Below are 13,769 nucleotides of genomic sequence, written 5' to 3' on the forward strand. Positions count from 1 at the left end.
GGTGGGAGGGAAACACCGACTCCAACAGTGAACACACTCGAACATCTACATTTATGGTAGGTGTACACAACTGTACTATGTTCTTCATGTTTCACTGTTGCAGTCATAACTGTAGGGTGGAATCCCAAAGCTGTGGAGAGGGAAGAGGTTATGCATAAGAAGGGGCAGCCAGAAGACCCTGCAAGACAGCAGAGGCAAAACCTGCCCTAGACTTAGAATATAAAGGGAGATTATAGTGCTTAGAAAAAGTATGCACTGAACTCCAGGTGGCAGCTTCCAAAATGTCCTTGGTAGGAACTCCTCTGAGAAAAGTTGCTGAAGTGGCAGCTGCTCTAGAAGAATGACTTCTAACAGTACCTGGAATCTGCTTCCCAAAGTGAGAGTAACAAAACCTTATTCCATGGGCAATCCATTTGGAAACAGTTTGTTTAGAGATAGCGTTGCCTAGAGAACTGGAGGCAAAAGAGATAAACAACTGATCAGATTTTCTGAAATCTTTAGTTCTGTCCAGGTAGAACTGTAGTTGTCTGTGTATGTCCAATGAATGCAAAATCCTTTCCCCTTTGTTTTGAGGATTAGGAAAGAAAGTAGGAAGGTGAATAGTCTGATTTAAAGCCACCTTAGAAATCACTTTAGGCATAAATGTAGGATTGGTCCTCAAGGCAACTCTGTCTTGGTGGAAAACAAGGTATGGTTCCACAGCCATGAGAGCTTGCAACTCTGACACTCTTCTGGCAGAAGTCAATGCTAATAAAATAACTGTCTTCCAGAATAAGAACTTGATATCCAAGTAGCAGCAGGCTCAAAGGGAGGTAAAGTAAGTTTTTCCAAAACATAATTAAGATCCCAAGCAGGAACAGGAGTTCTAGGAGGTCTTAAATTCTTAGCCCCTCTCAAGAATTGTCTCACCAGCTGGTGAGAGAAAATGGGGGGATCAGTGTTGTAATGAGCTGAGATAGCAGAAGCATGGATTTTAATGGAAGAAAAGGAGAGGCCTTTAAGCAAAATGTCAGAGAGGTAAAGAAGAATGGAAGAAATGTCAGGTGAAAAAGGATCAGAACCTCAATCCCGCATCCAAATACAAAATCTTTTCCATTTTGAAGCATAAGATTTTCTAGTGCTAGGGCGCCTGGCTTCTAAGAGAACATCCAAAACTTGTTTGGGAAAAACAGAAGGAATCAAAGGCCCTTGTAGAGCCAAGCTGCCAGGCAAAGAGTCTTGATTTGATAGTGTAGCATCTGACTCTGATGCTGGGACAGAAGAGAAGGAAATAGAGGCAGGATCCATGGAGGATCCAAGAACAGGTGTCTTAAAGTTGGATACCAAAACTGCCAAGGCCAATTTGGGGCTATCAAGATGATAACCTTGGGTTTGCCCTGTTTTATTTTCAGTAACACCCGAGGCAGAAGAGGAAAAGGAGGGAAGGCGTATCCCGAAAGATTCCTCCAGCTGAAGGACAGGGCATCCACTTTCCAGGCTGTTTTGTGGAAGGACCTGGTGCAAAAGAGAGGCAGCTGATGATTGAGATGGGATGCAAACAGATCTATCCGAGGGCAACCCCAAACTGTTGTAATCCTGCTGAATAAGCTGGGGTCTAGCATCCATTCGTGAGGATCCAAAATATTTCTGCTTAGGCTGTCTGCTAAGAGATTCTGTTTTCCTGGAATGAATTGAGCTTGTAGATGCAGATTCAGGTTTAGAGCTGTGTCCCATAAAATCATGGCTAGTCTGCAAAGGGGGTATGAGTGAGAGCCCCCCCTGCTTGTTTATATACCACATGACTGTGGTATTGTCTGTGCGAATCAGAAGATGCCCTGGTTCCAAAAGATTCTGGAAGGCTAGAAGAGCATTTTGGACTGCCAACATTTCTTCAAGTTGATGTGCCAGGGAAGATGCTTCTTGTCCCAATAGCCCTGCTGGCAATTGTTCAGGTAATGAGCTCCCCAAGCATAATCCGAGGCGTCTGTGGTTATGATCTGAGCAGGATGAGGTAGACAAAAGGGTTTCCCTTCGTTCAAAGCACAAGCCCTGGACCACCAAAGGAACTCCTTTTGGAGGCAGGGAATCAGAGGTATCATTGTTTCCAGGCTGTGGTAATGTTGAGACCACACACTCTTTAGGTACCATTGAAGTTTTCTCATATGAAGCCTTGCATTTGGAATCAACAGGATGCAAGAAGCCATGTAGCCCAAAGCCTGCAGGAATTTCCTTGCAGTGAGCTGAGTTGAAGTAGCCAAGGTGTTGAAAATTGATGCCAGCTGTACTTGTTTTTCTGGAGTAAGGAAGGCCCTTTGTAAGCTTGTGTTTAGTGGAGCTCCCAAAAAGATCATTTGTTGAGAGGGGATCAAATGTGACTTTTTTGTGTTTACTGAAAATCCCAGAAGTAGGAGAAGGCGCTGCACAAAGTGCAGATGTTGAAGTAAAAGATCCTTGCTGTCCACCTGAATAAGGCAATCGTCCAGGTAGGAGTAAATTTGAATTCCTTGGAGTCTGCAGAAAGCTACTACTGGAGCCAGGCACTTGGTAAAGACTCTGGGTGCAGTAGATAAACCAAAGGGCAGTACAGAGAATTGAAAGTGTCTCGAACCTGCCTTGAATCTGATGTATTTTCTGCATTCCTGTCTGATGGGAATGTGTAAATAAGCTTCCTTCAAGTCCAATGTTACCATCCAAGCATCCTGGGAGAGCATGGGAAGAAGCTGTTGCAGAGTAAGCATCTTGAATTTTGGAATCTCCAGAAAGGTATTTAACACTGAGAGGTCCAGAATAGGTCTCCATGAGTTTTGTTTCCTTGGGACCAGAAATAGTCTGGAGTAAAAACCTTTTCCCATCTCTGGAAGTGGAACAGGTTCTATGACTTTCATGGCCAATAAGGCGTCCACTTGATTTAAGGCCTCTGACCATTGATGTTTTGGCAGATCCGGCCAACCTGTTGACCTTGGCGGAGTATGAAAGTGGAATTTGTAGCCTCTTAAAATCATGTCTAAAACCCATTTGTCCTGGGTAATATGAGTCCAATTTTGGTAGAAAAGAGAAAGTTTTCCTGCGAGAGGGGCTTCCAGGCAAGGAGGACCTGTAGCCCAACGGAGAGAGTCATTGAGTCTGCTTCTTTTGTGATTGAGGTCTGTCTTCTTCCCTTCTAGGTGAAGAAGCACTCTATTGTGTGGACCTGTAAGAGGTCTGAGCCTGCCCTCGACCTCTGGAGCATCTATATCTACCCCTTTGAGGCCTGTCAGACGTGGGAAAGGACCAATTTTTAGAGAGCCAATTTCTAGAAAATCTAGGAGGCTGAACTTGTAAAAAGTCTTTAACAGTCTGCATAGACTTTGCTTTCTCTTCCATCTTTTTAATAACCTCCTCAGCCTTGATTCCAAATAAAACATCATGCTGAACAGGGGCATCTAACAGTTTAGCCTTAACCTGTTCTGGTAAATTCTGCTCACGAAGCCAAGCATGTCTCCTAGTAACAGTACCAGAGGCTGCGGCCCTGCAAGAAGCTTCTAAGGCATCAAAACCACAATGTAAACTATGTTTGCTAACTCGTTCAGTTGCATCGAATACATCCTGTAATTCCTTGTCCTCTGCACAAGCAGGAAAGGCAGAAAGCTTTTGCTTTAGAACAGACAAAAGAAATTGCTGATACTTGAACATGTGAAACTGGCAATTTAAAGCTCGAATAGAAAGGGAAGCAGAAGTGTAAACCTTTTTGCCCCACCTGTCCAAGGCATGAAAATCCTTTTCAGAGGGAATAGGATTTTTTGAAGAAGCGGCCTTAGCAGCCCTAGAACCCTGAGAAACGGTTTCAGGATCAGCAGAAGGGTTCTTGAATAGGAATTGATGGGAGTCAGGGACTCTGTAAAATCTATCAGGCTTAGAAGGAGCAGAAGGCAAGGAATCAGGATTTAGATTAGCTTCAGAAAAAGCATCATCCACAATATCAAGTACAGGAGAAATAGCCAAAGGTCTGTGTTGAGGGAGAAGGAGAAATTCCCTAAGTCTCTTCTTGGAAGCAGAGTATTCCTGACCTTCCCAATGAAAATGCTCCCTCATCTCATGTAAGGTTTCCCCAAAAGAGAAATCCTCAGGGGGGGAAGCAGAGGGAATATAGTCCTCTGCATCAGAATCCTCATAAGGAGGAAAAGAATAATCCTGGTCAGAGGAAAAGACAGAAGACACCGAAGCCTGATCAGAAGAATCATAAGGAATATCCTGTCTAGGCCTTTTTACTGGAGGAGGGTGAGACCCCCTAATCATTGTAAGTAAATCTTCAGCCATCCGGAGTAATTGCTTCTGGGACTTAGGAGCTGTATCCAAGGAAGCTTGAGAAGAAACCCTTGGTTTAACAGGAGTCTTTGACTTTGCCTTTGTCTTTGTAGAAATAGTGATATTAGAAGGCCTGAAAACCCCCTCAGAAGCCGGTACCTGCACAGCGGTTCCGGACCCATCTGAAGGAGCGACGTCCGAAGGTCCTGCAGCAGCTGAAATACTAGGCCTAGAAGGCTCCCCATGGGAGTCCGTATCGGTCATCGGTTCCAAAGTGGCAGACGACAGGGGCTGCAAAAGTGCCTCACTGACGACCGCTGAACCCGAAGCTGGATCCGGCTGCAAAATATCATGTTTGGACCTCGGAGGCCTATCCTTGTCTTTGCGTTTCTTTTGAATTCCGGTTGTCGGTAAAGTATCTGACGACATCCTATAATTGAATTGTCTACCGAAATAATTCAAGGCCCAATCGTACCTACGCTTAATAGTGCGAGAATTAAACCTGGCACAGAACCGACAGCAAGAAACGTCGTGGTCAGGGCCTAAGCAAGGTAGACAGTAAGAGTGAAAATCTTTATGAGGTATTTGTTTCCCACACGATATACAATTATTAACTTTTTCTGACATCGGAGGAGCAAGAAAAAAGTTTCCCCAATGGGGTACTTAGCTTGAGAAGGGAAGTAGAAAACTTCAGACCGACGACAATCAAAGCACGTTGTCTGAAAACGCCAACCAACGACTTGCGAGCTGCTTTCCACCGCACGGCAAGAAAGACTGGAGAAGATTGCGTCGGCTGTCATCTTTATACCTCTGGGTTCTGACATCAGGGGGCTAGCTGGTACAGCCGACGCCGGACCCAGACTTTGGGATTCTGGCCGACCTCGGGCTGCCTGCCGGCAGGAGCACCCTACAGTTATGACTGCAACAGTGAAACACGAAGAACATCCCTGTATTCTTCCTTTACAAGAACTATTATTGAGTGCAATGCCCCTTTTGGCATGTGCCTCAGCAAAACACCCTGCCAAAAGAAAGACTACAACCATTTCTGATAAAAAAGGTCAAAGGACTAGGTTCACTTAGTTATCCAAACAAGCTAAAAAGCTTCTTGCTTTCCTCTGTCTCTCACTGGCCCCTATAAATTTCACCATTGGCTTGCTTTCCAGGCTAAGAAAGATCCTGCCTTAAGAGACGTCCTCTACCTCAGAAACACTGGTTATACTTAAAACGCTCACTACAAAGACCACAGCCTTCACTGCAACATAAACAAGCCACTTCTTATGGACAGGTTCTTGACACAAAAACCTTCAACTTCTGTAAAAAGCTCCTCTCATTATCAAACAACGTAGTTCAGCAACACGATGGCTGGATGGATAGCCATAAATGTAGTCCTTGGGTAAGTAGCATAGCCTTCATCAAACCAGATGGAAAATCCACATACTAACCTTTCCCAGCTGAATGGCTAAGAACTAACATTGGTTACTCAAGTTTAGTTGCCCAAGAAGAGGGGCATGTTTAACTAAGAATTCCATTTGCAAAATTATATTCAGTATACATATTAAATCTCTCTGTCTCTTACACACACACACACACACACACACACACACACACAAAAGCCCCCACTTGTAAAATAGGCAACCTCAGTAATCACATGACACCCACTCACTGAATGAAATTGTCTGGAAGTCAAAATATCTGAAAAAAAAATCATAATAGGGATGGATTTATCTATGCAATTTAAAACCACCAAAAGGACCATCAATAAATCAACAAACAACTGCTCAGCAAAAAGTAAATCAATAAGAAAACCATAAACTATAATGTTACATACTGGTATAAACATATAACTTGTGTCAATCCCCAGGTTAATCCATACCAAAAGATTGTTTCAGAGCTTCAGCTATGTACAAACAGCTTTCTCCTAAAAACTTAACTCATTGATATTTGCCTTGCTGTAATTATAACTGTAAAAAAATATATTTTTAAGTTTATTCTGTACCTCAGGGATTCTCACTGTTACGAGATGTAATCTCTGCCATATTGTATGAGTACTACGTCCATAATTTGCTGTCTCGCTCTCTCTCATGTATTGTATTATATTGTTTTGTGTTATTTTTGGAGCTTTTCTCCCCAGGCCTCCGCTGAAAATGGACCTGTGTCCAGTCGGACTTTCCCGGTAAACAAACATAAAATAAATAAAAATAAACTTCTCTCCAATCTAAAGCCATTTGACATTCAGACATTTTAATTTGTGCAGAAGTTACTCTCAGACTGACAGTTTACTGAGCTGTAATGCTGACCTTCGCTTTTGAAAAAAAACAAATTCCCAGACTTTGTCAATAGCTCAAAGTGTAGAGAGGATTATTTATTTCTTTATTATATATTTATTTATTTTTGGAAAACATCTTTAAAACTGTTAAATTGATTACACACCCAGAAACACAGAAAAGTTATTGTGATTATGTAAACCACAGGCTGCTGTAAGAAATCAAAGTCACATTAGCTTATGCTTATGTCTGAACAGATGAATCATACCTGTCAATTCCAAAAGAAGTAAAGTAGCTTAATAAGAAGGTTATTTGCAAGGTTACATGGCAGTTAATATTGGAAATAAGCAGAGATATTAAAAAGGCTCTGTTTTTCATAATTATGCCGAAAAGTCTTCCAAGATAAATACGGCTGATTTAGTATGGAACCATACCTCTCAGCCTTAGAGCAAGAAATCTGGACAAAGCGAAAAATAAAAGTGGGACACAGACCCAAAAATACTTATGCATCACAGACACCATTGAAACAACTGTAGCTGCAAACATTATACATCACTTATAATATTTCTATCTCATTATTGTCAGTTAAACATTATATGGCTCATTCAGTCCTGCCTTCTTTTGCATCAAAGAAAACCATGCTTTGAAATGACAAATGCATTAAAAATAATAAATAAAACACATTGCATCAACATCCTGCAACTTCCTACCTGCAAGCAACCACAGAGCTTTCACTGAAACTAGGGCTGCTTGTTTCCCCAGAATGGCAGCTCTCCCTAATTAAGTCTAATGGTATACAATCTACCAGTATCTGGACTACCTGAAATAAATTAAATTATGGCCTGTAAATTGAAAGTACACTTTGTTTAATTAAACTATATTTCTAAGCCCACTTACTATATTTTTTCAGTAACATCCCAATATCCATTTCCAGGTCACTTTACAAGACATTGGCAGTGGTAGACTTGGCATCCTTCAGAACCCCACAGGCCCACGCTAATACATTGTCCATTAAATGTAAATATCCATCCACTGTAAATGGCAAGAAGCTATGTCTTAAAAAATCTACTTCTGGCATGCATACCCAAGTATTAGGTTTGGAAACAAAGAAACATATTCCCCACAGTCTAAGTCACTGACTTTAATGATCATCTACTGTTGCAGCACTCCCAACACATAAGCACACACATACACACTAAAATCCCCAACATTTAAAAAATGACATTGTGCCCACTTAATTTGCCAGTATTGATGATCCATCAAAGCTCCGCTTACTGTTGTCCAATCTACCACTGCTTAGAACCCACCAATGAAAAAAACAGTACTAGGTGCTTTTTTATTTGTCTGAAAAAACAATACAACTTTATATGCTACAGTCCCACATAGTCAGTCCACTACTGACCCATTAACCCTAGGCTGCTGTCTCATTCTTACTCCCTGGAACTGCATTACCTTGGATGACTACTTTTATTTCCTAAGCAAAAGATACAAATTGGAAGAGGAGGCAAAAATCCAGACTTGAAAATCCATACAGTTAACAGGTTGTGTGTTCATGTTCAATACAACACTCTCCCTGTCAGGAAAGCCACAATTTAATGAAAGTGTAGTCTTAATGTATGATGCATTTGTGAGCTAACTTGTTTGTGTTCAGTAGGTAGACTGATCATTGTTAGCCTCTTTGTGCGTGCATCTCTCTCTGTCATGCACACATATACACACATACACACACACACTCTTCTTCTACTTTCACTCACACAATTCTGCTTTCATGCATGCACTCACTCACTCTGTACTTACCTATTAACACAGGTAATTGCTGTCCCTTTCAAAGGCAACAGTGGCAAATCCATAGATGAGTCCCTCTTCCGTGAGAACACACACACACACACACACACACACACACACACACACACACACACACACACACACACACACACACACACGGATTGTTCGGCGCAAAATAATGGCGTAAACACACTGACCCTTTTTTGGCTCAAAAACAAAACTAGAAGGGTGCTTTGACACACACCGACATTAGCATTACAGGTCACGGGAGCAAAAAACACAAAACAAAAAAAAATGTTTTGGGGCATGCGTACATCGATGTTGCAGGTAGAGGTTGAGGGCCGCATGGAAGAGCTCTGAGGGCCACATGCGGCCCACGGGCCGCAGGTTGGACACATAAAATTATATTTTAATTCTGATGATTTTGCAGACATTTAGCCGACAGTGAATTTTCCATTGTTGGGAAAGGTTACTAAGAAATTTGTCAGTAAGCAAATTAAGAAATATTTAAAAGGTAGTAGACTCAATAATCCTTTCTAGTCAAGTTTTCTTACCCACCATAGCACTGAGATTGTTGTCATGGAGGCTGTCAAGGATCTTCAATTCGCTAGAGATTAATAGCACTATTCTGTGTTTACCCCATTTGATCTTTTAGCAGCATTTGATCTTGTGAACCATGACAGTTTAAGATAATAACAACAGTCCTATTAAGGGCTCTCTGGTGCAGTGGGTTATTTCTTACCTGCCAAACTATTCGCTAAACATTTGTTGAGGGATAAGTTCTTCTTCTGAATGATATATAAGTTTTCATAGGAGGTTTGCAAAGGTAGAAGGGCACAGGTTACCACGGTTATGCCGAGGATAAACTTCCCTCAAGATAATAAGACAAGTGTATACTACCTGTCATATGGTTCAGAGGCCAAATGCTCCTGACTTGCAACAGACTGGATGAAAAATATCAACTCTTAAGACCAAGGCCTTAGCAGTTTATGCAACATTGAGGAATTCTTAAATTCATCTTTTTTTTTAGTTTACAGCAGTATTCTGACTGAGAGATAACAAAGCTGTGTCTCTTAGTGAATCATATGATTTAGAAGATAATTACTTGTGAACTAATAGAAATACAGGTCTCTACTTCCTCCATTTAAATGGAAGCAAAATATTTAAACATTTTCAAAAGAAATCTGACTGGCCTCCCCTGCCATAAAACTGACTGCAGTGTGGGAAATACTGATTTCTTGATTTAATTTCCTTATATTGTTTCTTATAGTATTTCTTGCTTGATCAAGGTGCTTATTTTTAGTGCAGTGTTGTAAAGTATTAAAAGTTTTAATCAGGAGAGAATGATGCTGAGTCTCCTAATGTGTCATAATAATTATGAGATAATTACCTGTTAACAGACAGAGGACTTAAGAAATAATAGTTCTATTTAAAGGTAAATAAGATATGCATTACAAGCTTTTCAAGAGGAATATGAAAAACAATCCCCACTCTTTTAGGTTCCCAAGTTGTTATTAAACTAATGACCACTACAGCCCTTACAAGCCTAGCCGTGCACCCCAAACCATTTGGGTCCCAAAGTATCATGGATATTTATATGTGAAGGCATGTCAGTAGGGAGGTAACTAAGGAGTTTTAGAGGAGCTGTTCATTAAAATAAAAGTTTTTGTATTGATTGCCATTGTCCATAAGGGACACAGGGGCCAGACCAGGAGTAAATGTATGATTTTCCATCCATCCATTTGAATAGACTTCGGGATGAACTCTGTTTTACATGGATGAAGAGACTATTCTGTAGTACGGAGATCCTTTGTGACACATATCTGTCTCTCCAGCACATTCTGTTTATGTCAATAGCAAAGTTCAGAACCCGTAAGCTAATGTTTCTTGTGCTGTTTGTTTTGCACATGTGCAACAGATCCATCATGGCTGGGTCTAAGGAAGCTGTTCAAGCCAAGCTAAGATCCCCTCCCAGCAGCCTGCAGGAGACTGAATACAGTAATGGAGCCTTGAGGCAAGCAGGGTAGAAGAGAATGTTCATGCCCTGAGTTATCCTGGATAGAATTCTTTGTGGGCCTTCCATCTGCAAGTGTCCGGTTAGATATAAGCTGGGTGGGGGCATTATATTCAATGATAGGTCTGATAAGGGCTGAGTAGAGTGGTGATATAACTTTCTTGAACCTAGATGTCATATCCTTGCCTATAAGTTGGGCGACTTAGAATGATTCTCTAATTATCTTCGCTGCATGTAGACCAAAGACCAGATTGCTATCTATATATGTCTCCAGATTCCTTTCTATTAGGTCAACCCTGGGGGGTGTTTTATTGATGGAGTAATTAACTTGATTTGACAGTCTCCCAAAGGACATATAATTCATTTTTTAGCTTTGAGTTTTTCTTTCTTTATTTCTTTATTTGACATTTTTTATCCGGGTTAGTCTGACTGGGCAAAAAAGCCCTTTTTCAGCAGAGACCAGAGGAAAAAAGCTCCAAAATATATACAATAAGAAAGTAAAACTTACACAAATACAAAATACAAATAACAGAGCTTAATTCATTACATCTGAGCGATACCTGCTGATGCATCTACAGTTAACTACCACTGACTCCCCAGGCATCAAATCCCACATGTTCATTTATGCATCAACAACCCCATAATATGCCATGTACAAGGTTCTAAAAGATCTCCTCTCAAAGCCTACACAATGGCAAACTCAACTGCACCAATATTTACAAATTTGTTGGTTTGGAGAGTTCCCATGTGAGTGGATGCAAATGAGTTAATAGTAACAATGATACATAATCAACGGTTAAATCAAGGATAGTAGCATTAGTATGAAGAAAGATTAAGAGGAATGGGAATTCTTAGTCTGTGGTAGAGCAAGGACAGGGCTATTTATTGGTAAGGTGTATTTTTAGCAGTTGTTAATTTGGTTATAGGTGTACTAGATGTGATATTAACAGGTAGAGAATTCCAGATCTTGGCAATATAATGAGAAAAGGTGTATTCACCAGCACTACTGTGTGCTGCTGAAATCAGTAAGAGGGGTTTGTTGTTGGAATGCAACATTCTACTACAGGAATAAGGCTCTAATAGGTCTTGTAGTGAATGGTGTTTTTGCAGAATGATAACAAAATTGTAAGCTATGCTAAGCTGGGACAGATGTAAAAGGTGGAGAAATTCTAACCAGTTTAATTTCTTTAGAGCAGAGCAGTGATGAGATCTGAAGGTAGTGTGTGCTGCATACCTAGGATTCTAGTTTTGCCAGTTCAGTTTACCTGAGGTTAATAAGGATAGGTGATTCATAAAGAAGAGTTGAGGTCTAATGAGTGTTTTTTGTGTGATACTGCTTGTTCCTATATAGTGTACCTAATTTTTTGTGGACTTTTATAATTGATAGAGAGATGTGGATGTCAAATCTCATATTGGTGTCTATTTCCACACCCAATAGTTTGGTGTGTGGAGAGGGAAATATAGTCTTATTTGTGGAAACAATGTAAAAAAATCATGTTATTACATTTATTGGGATTGAATAGCATGAGTTTTGTCTTATTGGAGTTTAAATTAAATGGGGGTTTGTTAGCCAGGTGTCTATTTTGAGAAATGATGCTTGTAACTCTTGAAGGGTATTGGCAGCACATATTACTGTGGAATCATCAGCATGTTGTATAATACTGGCAGAAGGGGCTATGGTATAGAGATTGTTTATAAATATGGGTTAAGAGTAGTGGGCCAAGAATAGACCCTTGCAGAACTCTTAGAGTGACTGGAAGTAGGGGCGATAGACTTTGATGCCAACATACTGCTTGTTGTCCTCCAGTTAACTAGCTCTGGAACCAGGTAAGAGTAGAATGTGATATGACCATGTCAGAGAGGGCATGTAGAAGTTTGTTGTGATCCACTATATCAAAAGCTTTTGATAAGTCTAAAAATATGGGGGAAACATGCTTACCATCATTTCTGTGGTTGTTAACTGTGTTTGTAAGTTACAAAACTGCAGTTTTGGTGTTGTGGTGTAGGCAGAAGCCTTGTTGTGTTTTGATTAACAATTTGTTTGCAACTATGTGGTCCATAATTTGCTTATGAACATTTTTTTCCAGTATTTTAGATAGTGGGGATAGAATTGCAATAGGGTGGTAGTTAGACAACTCAGTAGAATTGCGACTTTTGTGAAGTAGAGTGATGTATGAAGTCTTCCAGATGGTAGGAACCTATTGGTTTGAAACAGATCTGTTTATTAGAATGGAGACAGGATATGTAATTACTTTAACAGATAGTTTTAGGAACTCATGTGGTAAATGGTCTGCAGCTAGAGAAGTGAGCTTTAGTTTCTTAAGAATTTTTATAATAGTACTAATTGAGGCTGGTTGAAGAGAGAAACGTGTTTTGTTGGGATGTAAATGTTTTTGAGGTGACAGTAGGGGGCTGGCTATTAGAGAGATGTAGAGTAGTTTCTGTGAAGTACGTATTAAATGGTGTAGCTATACAGTCAGTGCTATCTTTTGTAGTAGGAGGGGGTATACCAGCTTTTCCAGGTCATAGAATGTTGTTAATTGCAAACCAGAATTTTTGGGGGTTTTGTGGTGATTAGATTGCATTTTAGAGTAATAGTCTCTTTTATCCTGTTTTATTTGCTTTTTAGCTCTGTTTCTTAGTTCACAGTAAGACTGCCTTGTAACTTGGGATTTTATTTTTTGCCAGTGTACCCAAGCTTTATCTCTTGCTTTTAGCAGTGACCTGCTTTCTTTACTTAACCATGGAGCAAAGTTTGATTTAATTCTAATGATCCTAGGAGGGGCATGTTCATCTAAGATCGATAAGAAGGTGCTTGCGAAATAAATAGTGGCATCATCCAGATTCTAGAAGGACTTTAAGAGGGGACCAGTTGCAGTATGTAAGAATATAAAGGAAGTGATCAAGTTTCATTTTTTTTGTTTCTTATCATGCTGATATAATGTTAGTTTGGAGGGGTTAAGTTGTCTAAGTAGGTATGTTGGGAGGTGGTCACTAAGACTATTTGCAAGACAGCCTGAGTGAGGAGAGTGGTCAGGTCTATTTGTGAGTATCCAGCCTAAAATGGTGTGTTTATTCGATGTTTTGCCAGTCCTGGTGGGAGTTTGGATAAGTTGGGTAAATCCATGAAGATTTATGTAATTACTGGGGTTTTGGCCATTACAGCTTGTCCAGTCTATGTTATGATCACCTGATGTAATTGTTTTATGTGGTAGTGCATCAGAAATGTAATCTAGGATATTTTTCAAGGTAGTTATATTTTCTCCTGGTGGAATATAAATGCCAATTATGTTAATATGTTTTTCTAAATGTATGGTAAGTTTGCAAAATAGTTTTTCAGCTTTACCAAAGTTAAGGGTAGTTAGATCTAAGACTGTTATAGAAAGATGAGTTTTATAGAATATTGCTATGCCACCACCTTTTTTGCCATTCTAGCTTGATGA

The sequence above is a fragment of the Protopterus annectens genome, chromosome 8.part1 (genome assembly GCF_019279795.1).
Source record: "Protopterus annectens isolate FY-2018-M chromosome 8.part1, PAN1.0, whole genome shotgun sequence".
Classification (NCBI taxonomy): domain Eukaryota; kingdom Metazoa; phylum Chordata; order Ceratodontiformes; family Protopteridae; genus Protopterus; species Protopterus annectens.